At 40.7% G+C, this 19191-nt stretch overlaps 1 protein-coding gene across 1 annotated transcript in view; it reads right to left on the bottom strand.

The window, feature by feature from the left end:
- LOC116988265 overlaps positions 1–18201 on the bottom strand; it is a 94968-nt gene extending 76767 nt beyond the window's left edge. The window contains exons 1-2 of the mRNA XM_033044814.1: positions 18136–18201; positions 8150–8221 (exon numbers count right to left, since the gene is read on the bottom strand). The gene's annotated coding sequence lies outside the window, so the exon portion shown is untranslated. The remainder of the gene's footprint in view (positions 1–8149; positions 8222–18135) is intronic.
- Between the last annotated feature and the right edge of the window lie 990 nt (positions 18202–19191).

Raw genomic sequence — 19191 nt, 5'->3', positions numbered from 1 at the left:
TATCAGGGAACCAAATATAGACATAAAGTGCTGGAGTGACTCAGTGGGTCAGGCAGCATCTCTGGAGGAAAGGGTTAGGCGACATTTCGGGTCGGGACCCCTCTTCAAAATACCCTGCTGAGGTCATCTGTTGTTGGCCCTGATTTGTCCCGGTCTTTTCTTGCTTCCAGTTCCCCCCTACAATCATCCCGAAGAAGTGTCTCGACCAAAAATGGAATCTATTCCTTTTCTCCAGAGATGCTGCTTGGCCCGCTGAGTTACTCCAGCATTTTGTGTCTAACTTGCTGATTCAGACAGTTTTTGATTATCAAGGATTCTGCGCTGACTCTTTACTCTGAAACACACGTTGGAAATTTAAACTTGGGCGCAACTAACATCGTCTTACTACCGTGGGAACTCTTTAACTCACCGGGCAGGCAGCAGTTGATTGTTGCTCCCTTCAGTTTCCCAGGGGGTCGGGACGGGACTGGAGTTGGGAGGGAAAGGTGGGGGAGTCGAGGGAGAGGAGGGGGAGACAGATGGGGGTGTCTTCATTTACTGGCGGCGGGTGTCTGTCACTGAAACAGACAGGTGAGATTTCACATCCACCTTGTGTGTGCCTCTCTCTCTCTCCCTCCCTCCCTCTCACACAGGCTGAGAGACTCTGCCTCTGTGAGTGTACGTCTCTTTCTCCCCCTCTCCCACACACAGTAAGACCGAGGTACTGTGCTCAGTCCATGTGTCTCCCACATACACAGTAAAACTCTGCTTTGTGTGTGTATATACGTCTCCCCTCATTTCTCTCTCTCCCCCCCCCCCCCTCTCTTCTCCCCTCCCCATCTCTCTTCTCCCCCTCCCCACCTCTCTCTTTCTCCCCCCACACACAATAAGACCGATGTATTCTGCTTAGTCTCTCTTCGCTCCCACACACACAGATAGACCAAGGTCATGTGCGCTCTTTCTCTTCCGCCAGTCACCCCGAAGTACATCACACTGCCTCTGTGCCTCTCTCTCTGTCTCTCTCCCCCTCTCTCCTAAGTAATGTGGCATCTTCCTGCAGTAAAGTCACGGCATTAGTACAGGCATGTCTCCAAATGAGCCAATTCAACCAAGGGAGGATATTTATAGTGTGTGAAACAAAAAGTGACATCATTTGTGCCACGTGATGATTTAACTACACTTCACAGTTCACAATGTTCATTCAAGATTTAACGGGAAAGCTCGGGAGACGGACAAGTCACTCGCACAAATAACAGAAATGCCGAGTACCGTGGGAACTCTTTATCTACCCCCCCCGTTATATCGTGTGATATCGTGCTAGACCACGACCACTTCACTCTGGTTACATCTTGCGTCAAGTCACCCCGTGAGAAAGCGCTATTACTATTGTTCTAATACTGTCAAGTTCCCCGTTTCTTCCTGTCATATTCTAGGTATGTTGCAAAGCCTACCTGAAGGTCACTGAAAATCTGTCCCAGCCCGTGTGCGCGATTTTGGCGCCGTTTAGAGGGGGGCGGGTTTAAAATGCGATTTTCCCTAGGCTGTTCAAATCGAGGTTTTTCAGCCTAGTTAATTATTAATGAAAAATCGCTGGAAGATTCCCTCGCTTGAGCTATTATTAGTTTTAAGGGCTTTATTTAATTGTTATAGTAGGTTAAAAATTAACCTCTAAACCCGCGACCGCCGACAACGGGCCAGATCTCATACAGGGGAAAACGGAAGGTAGGCTGTTTATTTTTACGTTAAAAAGGGCTTCTTAAGATCCCTTTATACAAAGTTTAATGTTGCGAGTAGCTAATTTTGGGCCCATTATATCTCGCAGTATTTTTCTGGGCATTTGAGGGCACAAATCTACCGCAATGTGAACGTTCTAAACCAGCGTGTTCACAGGATCCCACTGGAAAGCTGATATAAATGGACATTAATTTACAGCAATTGAACACTAAATTCCTTCCATTTGGCCTATAAATTAATATAAATGAGATTTAAAAATCATGTTTTATTGTGAATTATTTGTGAATATTATTTGGACACTTAGGCTATTTAAAAATGTTAATCATTTATTAAGAAATGGATAGATGTTTAGATCTAGTAATTGAAGTTTGGAATTTGCTACAATTGGGTAACTAACTAATTATATGTTTTAATTTCAGGTCATCCAAGTAAGATTATTTTATATTTGTTTCAGAATGCTTCAATCTATGATAACTGAAAATTTCATTCAGTTCTCTTAATTTTTAAGAAAGTTATGGGCTTTTGACTGTCCACGATCACAGCTTTTTTGTTATGTCCATAGAAAATCAATAGTGAACAAGTTGCTAATTTCCGAGTATGAAAATGGCCATAACTTTTTAAATACTTGAGATATGAAAGTGAATTAGGTGTCAAATTAAACTTATTTTTATGCTTTATCTGATAGGATAAATTGCAGACTTGATTTTTTAAATCTCAAAATTTTGTAATATTGCTACATATTCTATTAATAATTACATACATTGTTACTTTGTTTTGCAGTATTAACCTTTCCATTTAAATGTATAATATTTCCCTCACAAAAAAAACATTCTGCTACCACTACCATCCCATAGTACACCCCACCACTTTATTTACATTTAAAACTTACCTACAATCAAAATTATCTGATTCAGGTTAGTAGCAGCCAGATAAAGGTAAAGTCCAACCCACTGGAATAGTGGAAATAAGGAAACAGGTCGAAGCACTGGAATAGTTCACCTCCTAGTAACTGTGCCAGCACTACAATAGCATTGGTTGTGGACGTAGGTCAAATATCACGCACACCAACCTCCCTTTCATTTACTCGATTCACAATTCACGCTGTCTCAACAAGGCCACCAGCATAATCAAGGACCAGTCTCACCCCCACCACTCCCTCTTTTCCCCTCTCCCATCAAGCAAGAAGTACAGAAGTTAGAAAATGTGTGTCTCCAGATTTAGGGACAGTTTCTTCCCAGCTGTTACCAGACAACTAACCGAACTGTCGTCTCACCAGCCTGAGTGCAGTCCTGACCTCCCATCGACCTCATTGAAGACCTTTTAACTTTCTTTAATCGGATTTTATCGGAATTTATCATGCACTAAATGTTATACCCTTTATCCTATACCTGTACACTATTGAACGCTTGATTGTAATCATATATAATTGTTTTTTGACTGGATTGCATGCAACAAAAAACTTTTCACTGCATGGTACATGTGACAATAGCAAACTAAACTAAACACAACAGGACTCTCTCACTAACTAAACCAAAATCAAAAGTTTCCATACATCCCTTTTTTAATCTTTCACGTTGCAATACATAAGATATAGGATTATTCAAGTTTTTCTTCAATGATTTCCTGCAAAATTATTGAATTATGTTTGAATTCAAAATTGAAATAGAAATAAAATCCTAACATGCTAAAATGCCATTTAAAAAAAAAGTGGCTGATTATTCTGGTGCATTCTAATGAATCATCCTAATATTTAAATAAATTACAGGAAAAGAACCCATCAGATCATGCATTCTTGTCCTTTGTTCTACTAATGTGGCAGGACCTTCATTCATTTTAGTACGTTGAGTAAAAAACGCAAAACAGGCCATTCTGCCAAACAGATAAATATTACAAGTTAACCTCTATTCCTCTTCCAGCTATATTAGTATAATCTTTTATTCCATTCTTTTTTATCCAGCTTTCTCTTAAAGCATTATCCTCGAGGCCTTACTTCTCAACGAAATAGAGGATTCCAAATTCTACACACATTCTACCATATTCCATCCTAATATACTGTATCTGGATTTTCCCCCCGTTTTTTGGGAAGGACCAAATCTGGAGGTCATACGTGTGAAGAATGTCATTAATAATTTGAATAAGAAATTTAGGAGTGCCTTCCTCAAAAGACAATTAGAAAATATATTCTATCTTGTAGAGAAAATTAAGTTACATAGTGGATAAACACTTTCTGGAAAACTATAGAAACAGCAATTTTACAAATAGGATTGAAAGAGTCATAGAGGCTAAACACCAACATGGGTCTGTTTGTCAGAACTGTGTGTTTCTATGGTGTATAGTCAATGTAATCTGCGCAACGCAATAAAATGCTTATATTCTGTATTTGAAACCTGATTAAACTGTCAGTATTGACTTTGATTTTAAAAGCATATAAAGAGGATCTAAATGATAAGATAAGATCAATTTACAGAATTGTCCTTCACTTAGAATTATTATTTCAAATGTTATGGATTTGATTTCTTAAATTAGCATGCAGGATGCAGACATCATAACAATGGCATCACTGCAACCTAATATAATTTCCTTCTCAAAATGCATGAGTTTCCAAGTAATTTGAAAGGGTGTTTACAGATGAAACATCAGGTGGGGGGAGGGATGTAGAGTCACATTTGGTCAGGCTTGGTCTGGATGAAAGATCAGCTTCCTTTTGTAAGCCAAATGTTTTTTCTTACAATCTGCATACATCATTCCACCATTACAAATACCAGTTTTGAAATCTAGATTCATTTGGTTAAATCATTTTGAGTGTGGCACGTGTTGCAGTGATTAGTGCTGATGCCCCACAGCTCCAGGAATCTGCATTTAATCCCAACCTCAGGTGCAATCTGTGTGGAGTTTTCATGTTGTCTCCATGATTTTATAAGATTGCTCCAGGTAATCTGGATTCCTCCTGCAGGTGGTTAATCGCCTCTTTGAGTAGTTTATTGGCAAAAATAATAAATAGGAGTGCTGATGAGCATGCGTGAGAACAAAACATTTGCATAAATACAGGGAAATGAGGACAAGAAGAATGGAACTAATGGGATTGGTTCCCTGGGAGCCAGCATATTGACCCAGTATCATTATTGGATTCTTTCTGTATTGTTATAAATGCAAAAAAATAATTTAAATCTCCGGGCATCTGTGATGGCATTTGAATTCTACACAGTACTGTAGCTGGCATGTGGTTACACTGTAGAATGTAATTTCCATGCTCTCACTGGCCGCGTGGGTTTTCTCCAGGTGCTCCAGTTCCATCCCCTATCCTAAAGACATGCAGGTTTATAGGTTAATTGGCTTCTGAAAAAAATGCCCCTAATATGTTGGGAGTAGAATAGAAAATGGGATACCACAAAACTAGAGAAAGTCAAAAAAGTGAAGAATCAAAAATGTTTTATTGTCATATGTCCAAAAACAGAATAAAGAAATTCTTACTTCCAGCAGCACAACAGATATGTAAACATAGTACTCAGTATACACCATTGTAAGAACAAAAGAAAGTTCAATATTTAAAAACAATATAGTGCAAAGACAAAAATAAAGCCCCCCAAGTCCTTAGTGCAATCGAGGCAGTTCGTTGCAATAGTTCGTAGTGTTCAATAGCCCCATGATTGTTAATAAGATGCTGTTCCTGAACATGGACGTTACAGTTTTCAGGCTCCTATACCTTCTTCCCGACAGCAAGAATGAAATGAGAACGTAGCCAGGGTGCTGATAATGCTGGCTTCTTTCTCAGGCATTGCCTCCTACAGATCCCTTTGATGGTGGGGAGGTCAGTACCGTGATGGACTGGGCAGTGTTCACCGCTTTTTGCAATCTTCTTCATTCTTGGGTGTTTGACTTGCCAAAGCAGGCCGCGACGCAACCAATCAATATGCTCTCCATCGTATACCTGTAGAAGTTCAAGAGCGTACTCATCTATATACTAAATCTCCTTAATCTTCTAAGGAAGTAGAGGCAGTGAGGGACTTTATGAACTGCATAGATTTCCATGTCATTTCAACGGGTATTTACAGGTGAATCATCATAAGGGGATGTGAAGTCACATTCATTTCTGGATGAAAGATTAGCTTCCTTTTGGAAGGCTATTTATTTTTTTTTACCAATCTGTTTACTTAATTGTCTAGTGCATTCAGAAAGTATTCAGACCCCTTCACTTTTTCCACATTTTGTTACGTTACAGCCTTATTCTAAAATGGATTAAATTCTTTTTTTTTATCAGCAATCTACACACAATAGCCCACAATAAAAAAGTGAAAACAGGTGTTTAGAAATTTTTGCAAAATAATTAAAAATAACCGAAATATCACATTTACATAAGTATTCAGACCCTTTACTCAGTACTTTATTGAGGCACATTTGGCAGTGATTACAACCTCAAGTCTTCTTGGGTATGACGCTACATGCTTGGCACACCTGTATTTGGGTAATTTCTCCCATTCTTCTCTGCAGATCCTCTCAAGCTCTGTCAGGTTGGAGGGGGAGTGTCGATTCACAGCTATTTTCAGAACCCTCCAGAGATGTTCGATCGGGTTCAAGTCCGGGCTCTTACGGACATTCACAGACTTGTCACAAAGCCACTCCTGCGTTGTCTTGGACGTGAGCTTTAGGTCGTTGTCCTGTTGGAAGGTGAACGTCTGCCCCAGTCCGAGGTCCTGAACGCTCTGGAGCATGTTTTCATCAAGGATCTCTCTATACTTTGCTCCGTTCATCTTTACCTCGATCCTGATCTCCCAGTTCCTACCACTGAAAAACATCCCTACAGCATGATGCTGCCACCACAATGCTTCACCGTAGATATGGTATTGGCCAGGTGATGAGCGGTGCCTGGTTTTCTCCAGACATGACACTTGACATTCAGGCCAAAGAGTTCAATCTTGGTTTCATCAGGCCAGGGAATCTTGTTTAGGTGCCTTTTGGCAAACTCCAAGCGGGCTGTCATGTGCCTTTAACTGAGGAGTGGCTTCTGTCTGGCCACTCTACAATAAAGGCCTGATTGGTGGAGTGCTGCAGATATAGTTGTCCTTCTGGAAGTTTCTCCCATCTCCACAGAGGAACTCTGGAGCTCTGTAAGAGTGACCATCGGGTTCTTGGTCACCTCCCTGAATATGTTAGTAAGTCTCTATCCTAAGGCCCTTCTCCCCCGATTGCCCAGTTTGGCCAGGCTCTATGAAGAGTCCTGGTGGTTTCAAAGTTCTATTTAAGAATGACGGAGGCCACTGTGCTCTTCGGGACCTGCAATGCTCCAAAAAATGTTTTCCCCAGATCTGTGTCTCAACACAATCCTGTCTCGGAGGTCTACAGACAATTCCTTTGTCTTCATGGCTTGTTTTTTGCTCTGACAGGCACTGTCAACGGTGGGACCTTATATAGACAGGTGTGTGCCTTTCCAAATCATGTACAATCAATTTAATTTACCACTTGTAGACTCCTATCAAGTTGTAGAAACATCTCAAGGATAATCAATGGAAACACGATGCACCAAAGCTCAATTTTGAGAGTCACAGCAAAGGGTCTGAATACTTACGTAAATGTGATATTCAGTTATTTATTTATAATTATTTTGCAATAATTACTAAACACCTGTTTTCGCTTTTATATTATGAGGTATTGTGCGTAGATTGATGATTTAAAAAAATGACTGTAACCAATTTTAGAATAAGGCTGTAATGTTACAAAATGTGGAAAAAGTGAAGGGGTCTGAATACTTTCTCAATGCACTGTAATAGCAGATTTTAAATCTAGATACATTTGGTTAAGCATTTTGCGGTTGGAGGCGGTGCAATGATTAGGGCTAGTGCCCTAAAGTAGTGTGGGCTTGGTGTGCCTGTTTCCATGCTGTATCCCTAAAACTAAATAGAACCAAAAAGCCTTGATTGCAAATTGTCAAGTATAAAATCCTTTCACGTCATATTGAATTTGCTAGTTTTTCAGTCATCACCAAGTTGTCAAATTTGATCAAATATCAAACACATTGTATCCTCACAACTTTATTATTCATAACTTCTTCTGATTATCACTGGAGATAGATTTTCTCATTTCTTTTCCTTTTATCCTCAGTCAGTATTTCAGTGCAAGTTTACCTCTCACAGCCAGCAAAGCAGAAATCTGGGCTATAATTACTCAATGTTGCTAGTATTTACTGATAATTGACCAATGGGATGTTTTGAACTGCAGAATAACATGATGGATATTATTTCTCCTTTTCCCACCGTATCGTGAGATGAAACTATCTATTAAAATTACATTTTTGGGCGAAAATCAATTCAGTTAGTCTTGCACTTTAGGCACGCAAATTTAAGTAATACGGAATGCTATTTTCACCTTGTTGAAATGCAAAATCAAAAAATTACTATAGTTAACAAAACATCACGTGCAATAAATATGTTGTGAAACTTACAAGTATTTCAATCGTGAAAGACCTTCAAATGATTCTGGAATCAGATCCGTTAAACGATTTCCCTTTAAATTTCTGAAAGTTAATACATTTTATAATAAGATTTATGTAGTGTAACAACATTTTTTTTAATTATCCTAAAAAATCCCCTGCAACCATCACTAATTACATTTCTAATCTTTGAATCCACTAATCTATTTTAGTCACCATAACTTCCAGGAGGCACAGTCAAGTCAAGTCATGCTGAGTTTATTGTCATAGGCACAGGTATGGCGAGGCACAGGTACAATGAAAAGAGGTACAGCATAACAGGCACATAGACACAACTTGGTCCATCATGTGCACAGCCTTCCCTTCCAACACACAAAAGCATAACTTACACATAAATTATAAATAAATTCCACAAGACCATCAAAATGAGAAAGATTGTGCAAAAAAAACAAGTCTCAGTGTAACATTATACAATAAGAAAACAAGTCCGTGGAAGTGCAAGAGGTGGTCCATAGTGTGCCGTTGCCAAAGTAGGAATAGGGGTGTGTAGATCAGTTTGCGAACCTGAAAGTGTGGGAAGGTAACTGTTCCTGAACCTGGTGATATTGAACTTCAAGCTTCTGTACCTCCTGCCTGATATGAGCAGTAAGAAAAGGACATGATCCAGATGGTGGAAATCCTTGATGATGGATGCAATCTTCTTGAGCCAGTGCTTTTGTTGGAAGGGAAGGCTGTGCACATGATGGACCAAGTTGAGTCCACCACTCTCTGAGACCTCTTGTTTTGCTATGTTAGAATTGCCATACCAGGTTATGATGCAATAGCCAGAATACTTTCTGCAGAGCTTCTATCGAAGTTTGTTAGGGTATTTGGTGACATGCTGAATCTTATTAAACTTCTAAGAAAGTAAAGGCACTGGTTCAACATCTTCATGATTGTATCAATGTGCTGAGCCCAGGGCAGGTCAGTAGAAATGTTAAGCCAGGAATTTAAATCTATTAACTCTTTCCACCGCTGCCAAACCAGTAAAAACTGGCATGTAGTTTCCCAACTTTCCCGTTCTGAAGTCAACAATTAATTATTTGGTTTTCTTAACACTGATCAAGTGTTTGTTGCTCCACCACCACCTCTCTACTATCTCTCCCCTGTATGTTGACTCGCACAACCCATGATTCAGCCAACACTAGTGGTGTTGTCAGCAAATTTATAGATGCCACTGGAGCTGTGCTGAGCCACACAGTCATGGGTGTAACAAAAATAGAGCAGGGGGTTACACACGCAGCCTTGAGGTACATCTGCATTGATATCAGTGAGGAGGTATGTTAATTAAGTGGTAGGTCAATAGTTCAATGGCTAAACCCTATGTAATTGATTCTACCAACGTTGCTGCTGAGAAATGATTTTTAAAAAAAGTTTAAAAGTTTTGGCCAATTATTCACATACAAGGAATTTGCCTGGGTGCTCCGCCCACAATTAACATGACATACAGTGACAGTTGCGAATGACTCAGAAAACACTAAACATTAATAATAATAAAACATTAATGATAAAACACCATTGATCAAACATGTGAACCAACAAAATACCAGTTCAAGCAATGTCTGGCATTAATCCTGAATCAGAAATTTAAGTGGGAATGCCCCACAACAGAGACAAAAATATTTATTTGCTAGTAAACCCAATGTCTGCCAATTTTCTGATGTAACTCCATAGATTGATCAGAGAACTGAGAGATTTCCTGCACAGATCTTTACATTATCATTGTTATCACAAAGGATAAATACAAGAAAACAACAATTAGATGCTTCATATAGTGAACTGACTTTTATTTACGAATAGAATCCTTACATTACTGGGACCATGTAACCAACAATAATGAGATATCTCAACATGCACAACATTCACTTAACTTGGAAGTACTTAAGAGTCCTGACCAGCCTCACGGATGAATACACTTATTACTGATAGGTGTAGAACGTACAACAGTGGAGCACTGGAACAGGTCCTTCAAACCACCATGATGCCAATTACAATTAATCCCATCCACCTGTACGTAGTCTGTAGCTCTCTATTTTTTGCCTGTTCATGTGTCTATTAAATGCCTCTTAAATGTTGCTATTGTATGTTACAAGCAATTCCCTGACAAGAGGTATAAATATTCATATACATACAAATTTTCTATTCAATATTGATAATATATATGTATAGGGATAAATATTCTTTACATCCTATTGTGTAGGACAACTTACACTGATTAAAACACATGATTGATTGAGTACCTACTCCAGTTACTTAATACTTCTCTGACAAGTTCCACTATTTCTCGAGAATACTCCATTATTTAATTATATTCTAATTCCAATTAACACTGTTGGAATAGTTAAAATAAAACATAAAACAACACAGCACAGGAACAGGCTTTATCGACCCCCAATGTCCATGCCGATAATGATGCCAAGTTAAATGAATCTCCTCTGCCTCCACATGATCCATACATTCGCTGTACATCGATGTATCTATCTGAAAGCCCCTTAAATGATACGATCATATCTACCTTTACCCTGGCAGTGGGTTCCAGGCACCCACCACTCTCCGTCTAAAAAATGTGCCCCACCTTTAAACTTTGCCTCATTTATCTTAAATCTATGCCCTCTAGTCTTTGACATTTCCACCCTGGGAAAATGGCTCTGACTATCTACCATACCAATCTCTCTCATAATTTTATATACTTCTATCAGGTCTCCGCTCTACCTCCAGTGTAGCAGTCAAGTCAAGTTTATTCGTCACATACACATATGAGATGTGCAGTGAAATGAAAAGTGGCAATGCTCGTGGACTTTATGCAAAAAGACAAACAAACAAGCAACCAAACAAACTACAAACAGAATGGAACAGAATCACATACTCTTTTACATATTAAATATTGTGGGCGGAAGGAAAAAGGGAAAAACACAGCAATTTTTTAAAAAGCAGTAGAGTGGTCCAGTAAAGTTAGTCCCTGGTGAGATAGGAATTTACAGTCCTAATGGCCTCTGGGAAGAAACTCCTTCTCAACCTCTCCGTTCTCACAGCATGGCAACGGAGGCGTTTGCCTGACCGTAGCAGCTGGAACAGTCCGTTGCAGGGGTGGAAGGGGATATTTAAAACAGCTCATCCTATCCACAGTATCCCCATTTATCCTCAATGGTGTGTACGTCCTCGGATGATGTGCCCTCCTAAAGTCCACGATCAGCTCCTTAGTTTTTTTGATGTTCAAGAGGAGGCTGTTGTCCTGACACCAGAGTGCCAGATCAGCCACCTCCTCCCAGTAGGCCTTCTCATCGTTGTCTGAGATCAGGCCCACCACCACTGTTTCAGTGTCACAGAGAAAAGGACCCAAGTTTGTCCTACCTCTCCTTGTAGCTAATGGCTTCTAATCCAAGCAGCATACTGGAAAACCTCTTCTGCTCTGTCTCCAAAGTCTTCACATCTTTCCTCTACCGGGGCAACCAGAACTGCACACAATATTCTAAATGCGGTCTAACCAAAGTTTTATAGAGCTGCAACATGACTTCCTGATTCTTATACTCAATGTCCCAATAGCTGAAGGCAAACATACCATACACCTTCTTTCCCACTCTATTTACTTGTGTTGCTACTTTCAGCAAGCTATGGACTTGAACTACGGATCCCTCCGCACTTCAATGCTGTTAACAGTCTTCCCATTAACTGTTTACTTTCTCCATATATTGGACCCATATAAGGAGATTAGTTTAATTTGACATCGTCCTTCAAAGACATAATCGGCTAAGGGGGCTCTTCCTGAGCTGTACTATGCTATGTTAGCTAAACCATTGTAATACTGAAAGCCAAGCACTAAAATAGGAATTTCTTATTTTCTCGCTGTTTAGCACAGGCTTCAACCCTTTGCCACACAAAAATCAGAGAAAAGCATCAACAGCATAGTAGTGAACTACACCATGCCTATCACAAAGCAAATAAAAGCTGCAGGGCAGAGAGAAACAGTTCCCGCACTCACTCAAAGCAATATGCAAGTCCTGAACAAAAAGTTGCATGCCATGAGAAAGGTCAAAGAGGCCAGGTAACCCATTCAGACCCACCCTAAGATCCTGGCAGTCAGTAGATACCATGTCTTTCCTATTACGGTGAGAATCCTTGCAGAATGAAGCAATGCAGGAAGAAATCTTTCATCCTCACAAAATTTGTTGGTGTGACCTGAACACCACTACCGACACTCACAGAAATTAATTTTCACAGATGTCATGTATATAGGCAAAGAAGTTGCAATAGTAGCATACCTCTTAAAGGGCCTGTCCCACTAAGCGATTTTTTTCAGCGACTGCCGGCATCATTGACTGACGTATCAGGTCACCGAAAAATTTGCGGCGTGATGAACTTAGTCGCACGGTGTTTTTTCAAGTGTCGCAACATTATTTTGTCGCCGCTGGATTTTGAAATGTTCAAAATCCTTTGGCGACACTGATATGACGCCGGCAGTCGCCGAAAAAAATCGCCAAGTGGGACAGGCCCTTAAGTAACTGGAGCAGAAATTAATTCAATCATGTGTTATGATCAGTGCAGATTGGCCTGTAGAGTAGGATAGGAAGAATATTTATGCTTATGGATGAGATTACAATGCTTCCTTCAGCCACTCAGCAGGGAGATGAGAAGGTGGAAACTGCTGTTCATTTGTAAGATTTTAATCCACATGTAGACTGAACAAGTCACACAAAAGTCATATAGGTAGAGGATGAATTCCCAGAGTAGGAATTGGTTTCCAAATCAATACAATGAGGATAGAACTGGGGGAAAAGTCATTCTAATCTAGTACTAAGATGGCAGCACTGGCTTAAGCGCGGCCCACCTGCAGTCCGTCTGTTTTTTTTTCTTTCTTTTAGTTTCTTGTCATGTTTTAGTTAATTTTGTTTTATTAAGTTGTGTGTGTGGGTGGGGTGGGAGAAACATGCTTTGGTCTTCCTTCCGGGGATGCGACTTTGTTTTTTTTGTCGTATTCCCCGTCTCCGTCTGCGCCGAGGCCTAATGGCGGAGCTTGCGGCATCGGTGCCGCAGCGGCGGCAGCAGCAGCGGAGACCCGACTCGGCCCCGGAACCGTGGCGGCGGCAGCAGCAGCGGAGACCTGACTCGGCCCCGAAGTTGCGGCGGCTGCAGCAGCAGCGGTAGCGGAGACCCGACTCGGCCCCGAAGCTGTGGTGGCGGCGGCAGCGGAGACCCGACTCGGCCCCGGAACCGTGGCGGCAGCGGCAGCAGCAGCGGAGACCCGACTCGGCCCCGAAGTTGCGGCGGCGGCAGCAGCAGTGGAGACCCGACTCGGCCCCGAGGCTGTGGCGTCGGCAGCAGCAGCGGAGACCCGACTCGGCCCCGAAGTTGTAGCGGCGGCAGCAGCAGCGGGAGCGGAGACCCGACTCAGCCCCGGAAACGTGGCGCAGCAGCAGCAGCAGCAGAGACCCGACTCGGCCCCGAAGCTGTGGCGGCGGCGGCAGCAGCAGCGGAGACCCGACTCGGCCCCGAAGTTGTAGCGGCGGCGGCAGCAGCAGCGGAGACCTGACTCGGCCCCGGAACCGTGGCGGCGGCAGTGGGGACCCGACTTTCGGAGCAGTGGCGGCGGCGGCGGCAGCGACCACCCGCGGAGTTTGAACCGTCGCCTCGGCGCAGAGGGAGAACAAAGGGAAGAGACAAAGACTTTAAGATTTTGCCTTCCACCACAGTGAGGAGGTGTTTGGTGAACTCACTGTGGTGGATGTTAAACTTGTGTTGATTGTGTGTTTTTGTCATTTTTTAATTATATTTATGACTGCAGGGAAACAACATTTCGTTCAGACCGAAAGGTCTGAATGACAATAAACGAATCTAATCTAATCTACTATGCGATGAGAAAGGGTTAATTAATAATCTAGTCATAAAGGGTCTTCAGGGAAGTGTGACCACAATATGAGAGAATTTTACACTGAGTTTTAAAATGATGTTGTTCCATCCAAAACAATGGTCTTAGATCGAGACAAAGTAAATTACAATGGAGTGTGGGATAAAATGATTATGGCTGATTGGCAAGCTATATTAAAAGGTATGATGATGTACAGACTCACAATTAAAAAAGATACACGTTACTAAAAATATATTTTTAAGGTATGAAACCCAGCAGTAAAAGGACTCTGTCCATGGCTGGCAGAAGAAATTTAAAAAAATAGTATTTGGTTAAAAGATTTTTAAAATCCCAGTAACATGAAAAAAACACTGTTTTAGCGATAAAGCACGGAAACAGGCCCTTCATCCCACCGAATCCTCACCGACCATCCATCACTAGTTCTATGAAATCACACCTTTGCATCCTGCAGATTAGGGGCAATTTATAAAAGCCAATTAACCTATATAGCTTTGGAATGTGGGAGGAAACCGGAGCACCCTGAGAAAACCCACGCGATCATGGGGAGAAAGTACAAACTCCGCACTGACAGCACTCACAGTCAAGATCAAACCTGGGTCTCTGTCGCTGTGAGGCAGCAGGTCTGTGCCACCCACAGGTTTGCACAAATGGAGAACTGAATGAAATTAGTGAAATTAGAGCAGTTAATGAGATTGAAAGTCGATGTACATCCTAGAGATGCTTGTAGAGATAGTGAACACTAGTTATCATCAAATGTGACACCACTATTTGAGAATGGAAATAGACAACAGGAACTACTGACACTGTTGATCTAACCATTAGATCTAAGGAGAATATTGAACTGATAGAAGGTGTAACACAACACCTAGAAAGGAAAAATACGCTGAGCCGAGTCTGCATGGATTCGTGAAACAGGAGTCATATTTGATTAATCTGTTGGCACTTTTTGAAGATGTGACATGAAATATATAAGGAGGCATTAGAGTTTTTCATTTTTGAAAGCATTTGATAAGGTCCATAATGAAACTGATCCTGACATCTACCAAGCAGAAATCTTTGCAGTTAATTATTAGCTAATTAACTCTGTCAGATCTTCACCGGGTTCCAAATATAATAAACACATTTCAAGGACACTGAACATAAACGCTTTGTTTTATTTGTCTGCCATTCCTTTACATCCTGGCTACATGTGCCTTCTGACGTTTCTGACTCATAGTAACACGTGATACATTTTAATATGACGTCAGTTACTATGACATCCCTCCCAAACAAAAAGGATATCCGCATCATCACATTGTAAACTGAACATTCCAACACCATTTAGGATATGTCATTTGTTACATTAAAAACGCATCATTTTCACATGTTAATACATTTCATAGTCCTCGTATCTCTTGGGTGGACTTCCCTGACATTTTGGTCTGGCCACTGGCTCTGTTTGCTGGATTCTGATCTGTCATGTCTTGTTCTACCAGTTAATCATCTCGATTCTGGTTTTGCATAGTTTCCTCCTAAGATTTGTGCTTTCTTGGTGGTCTTGAGTCTGATACCCCACAGTCTCAACTTCAGTTTGCAGTGTCCCTGGACTATCACAACGGTGATATTTTTCCACATACGATGTGTTTCTATCATATTTGACTCCTTCTGGTGATTGGACCGTCACTGTATTCCCTTGTCTGGACACCACTCTGTATGGTTGTGGAAAGAAGGGTGTATCCATTTTGCTTGGAATCTCTCTCCTCACTAGCACCTCATCTCCTGGCATCACATCTGATGATTTGGAACCTCGACTCCTGGCTCCTTAGAGCTTTGATGCCACTTTCTTTTCTGCATCATAATCTCTCACTTCTTGATCATTTACCATGTCACTACCCATGGTATCTTGGTCCGGATATTCCTTCCAAACAACAATTCTGCCGGACTCTTCCTTGTTGTGCTGTGTGGTGTACCTCTATATGCTACTGCATATGATAAGAACATCTCCTTCCAATCTTTGCCTTCTGCTTGGGCAATTCTCATCCTCTTCTCTAAAGATTGGTTCTAATGTTTCACTTCTCCATTAGCTTGGGGCCAACTTGGGTGTAACTTTATGATGGTACATACATACCTGTGTTCTTCATGTAGTCAGCAAACTTTTGAGAAATGAACTGAGGCCCATTGTCTGAATATGTCACTGGTAGACAACGTCTTGCAAAGATTTCCATCAAAACTGATAGTCTTTTCCGATGTTGTAGACCTCATTATCCCATCCTCATCACCAATGTCAGATCCTCGGCCAGATCCCAAAATAATAAATACACTTCAAGGACATTGAACATAAACACTTTGTTTTATTCATCCGCCATTCCTTTACATCCTGGCAACTTGTGTCCTCTGACCTTTCTGTCAGAGTAACACGTGGTACATTAAAATATGATGTCAGTTACCATGACAATCTCCACCTATTTTCCACATTCATTAAACCTTACATGAATCTTCACATTATTTGACCACGTCCAATAAAAAGTCAGATAAGCCAAAATCCTCAGCAGTTAGTCATCCTTTTCAGACTTTACACTGACTCCAAATCTCTCCTTGGTCACCTTCGGAGTCTCGCCAAAAGTAGGGAAGTTACAAGATTTTGTTCAGACCTGAGTAGAACCTCCAACTGCAACATTTTTCATCACCAATACCATTTACTTTTCCTTCATTCATCCTGTGATGAATTTCTGGAAAACTCTGCCCTTATGAGTGTTGGGGGCCAGATCATTAGATGTATTTAAGATGGAGATAGATAAATATTCTACAGATCAAGAACTTTAGGATGATGTGGGTACTGGTACAGAAGAGGAAATTAGTCTAGTATCGATCAGGCACAATCTGGCAGGCTTGATGGGCTGAGTGGACTACTTCTGCTCCTATTTTCTTGTGTTTTTGTGAAATCTTTAATTATCCCTTTGCCTTTACATTCCTTTTCTAGTAAAATCTAAATAAATCTCAAACAACCTGAATTTTCTTACATCTTCTGTCCCATTCACCCAACAATTCTCCTATCTTCACTGGGATGCATTATCTTTCAAATTCCCAATACATACATTTAAAATCCTCATCTTGATCTCCCTCCAGTTTCACATCCTAGCCTATTCTACCAAACTTTAAATGCTTTCTCAAAAGCCTTCATTCAAACTAACCTTTAAATATCTCCGTAATTTATGCAAAATGATTTGGTACGGCACTTTTAATCCTTCCATCTAATTATTCTCTACCCTCAATCAATGTTTTCGAAATTAAAGCTGTATTGAAATTATTTAATTGAAATTCCGAGTGTATGTTAAAAAGAGCAAACAGATCACTTGACTGATAACAACAAAATGCCTTAGAAACATAGAAACATAGAAATTAGGTGCAGGAGTAGGCCATTCGGCCCTTCGAGCCTGCACCGCCATTCAATATGATCATGGCTGATCATCCAACTCAGTATCCCGTACCTGCCTTCTCTCCATACCCTCTGATCCCCTTAGCCACAAGGGCCACATCTAACTCCCTCTTAAATATAGCCAATGAACTGGCCTCGACTACCCTCTGTGGCAGGGAGTTCCAGAGATTCACCACTCTCTGTGTGAAAAAAGTTCTTCTCATCTCGGTTTTAAAGGATTTCCCCCTTATCCTTAAGCTGTGACCCCTTGTCCTGGACTTCCCCAACATCGGGAGCAATCTTCCTGCATCTAGCCTGTCCAACCCCTTAAGAATTTTGTAAGTTTCTATAAGATCCCCTCTCAATCTCCTAAATTCTAGAGAGTATAAACCAAGTCTATCCAGTCTTTGACACAGAAACTGTGGAACTGCATAAATAAAACTTTTTGTGGTAATGCAAAGAACGGCACATTTCTCAATAACAGCTCATTCTGAGGATGGGAAAGTCAAGGCTCACTCAGGTACTTTAATAGCATTTATATAGGCAATATGTTTTAATAAATAATCATAATGTTATGTTAACCACCTGAATAGTATTATTCCATTTCTTAAACTGGCAATCAACCAAAGTTAGGGAACAATGAATATAATGTAACTTCTACCAAATATATTAATAATTATTGTCAATCACAAGCATACTCACAGATATTCTACACTTGGGTAAACAAGCCAGCTGTCTTTCCACACAAATGAAATGTTGTTATCACGAAAATCCCTAAAGTGGAAATAAACATTGTAAAACATTATAGCTCCTACGGAATATCATCAGTGGATAAAATTGTTGAAAAGCATATAGTAATTACATTTCTCTCACATCAGTGCTCACAATGATCCAATGAGATTACATAGAATATAGAACAGTAAAACACAGGAGGAACAGGCCCTTCAGCCGATGACATGTGCCAAAAATTAATCCCATCTGCCTGCATGTGATCCACATCCCTCCTTTCCCCTGCCTCTTCATGTGCAATTATTTCTTGAAGGTCACTATCATTTCTGCTTTCATCACTCCTCAGCAATGCATTCCAGGCACCTACCACTCTCCCTGTAACAACTCTTTTGAACTTTCCTTTCTCAGTGTAAAACTATGTCCTCTACTTTTTGACATATTCATCCTAGGGAATAAACTATCAAAGATCTAACTTATCTATGCCTTTCATAATTTTGGTCTGGTCTCTATCTGGGTCTCTCCTCAGCCTCCGACACCAGAGAAAACAATCTGAGTTTGTTCAACCATGCCTTATAGCTAATACTCTTTAATCCAGGGAACATCCTGGACAACCACTTCTGTTTTCCTTCAAATCCTCCACATCCTTTGAGTGATCTGGTGATTCAAATATGGCCTAAACAAAGTTTTAGATAGTTGTAACAGACCTTTTATTTAACACCACGACTGATGAAGACAAGTACGCCGTATGCTTTCTTATCACCATATCTACTTGTGTGGCCACTTTCAGGGACTATACACAATTTCACTAATTATATAAAATCACAAACAACATCAGGTCCTTGCACTGATCCTTGCCAAACACCACAGACCACAATCCACCAAAATACCATTGATTCCATGTACATTCATCTTCTGGATCAGCCTATCATGAGGAAACTCGTCAAATACTTTACTAAAGTTCATGTAGACACAATCCACTGCCATACCCTCATCAATCATCTTCATCATCTCCTCAAAAAATAAATCAAT

Source organism: Amblyraja radiata, chromosome 2 (assembly GCF_010909765.2).
Source record: "Amblyraja radiata isolate CabotCenter1 chromosome 2, sAmbRad1.1.pri, whole genome shotgun sequence".
Classification (NCBI taxonomy): domain Eukaryota; kingdom Metazoa; phylum Chordata; class Chondrichthyes; order Rajiformes; family Rajidae; genus Amblyraja; species Amblyraja radiata.
This window is presented reverse-complemented; position numbering and strand designations above follow the sequence as displayed.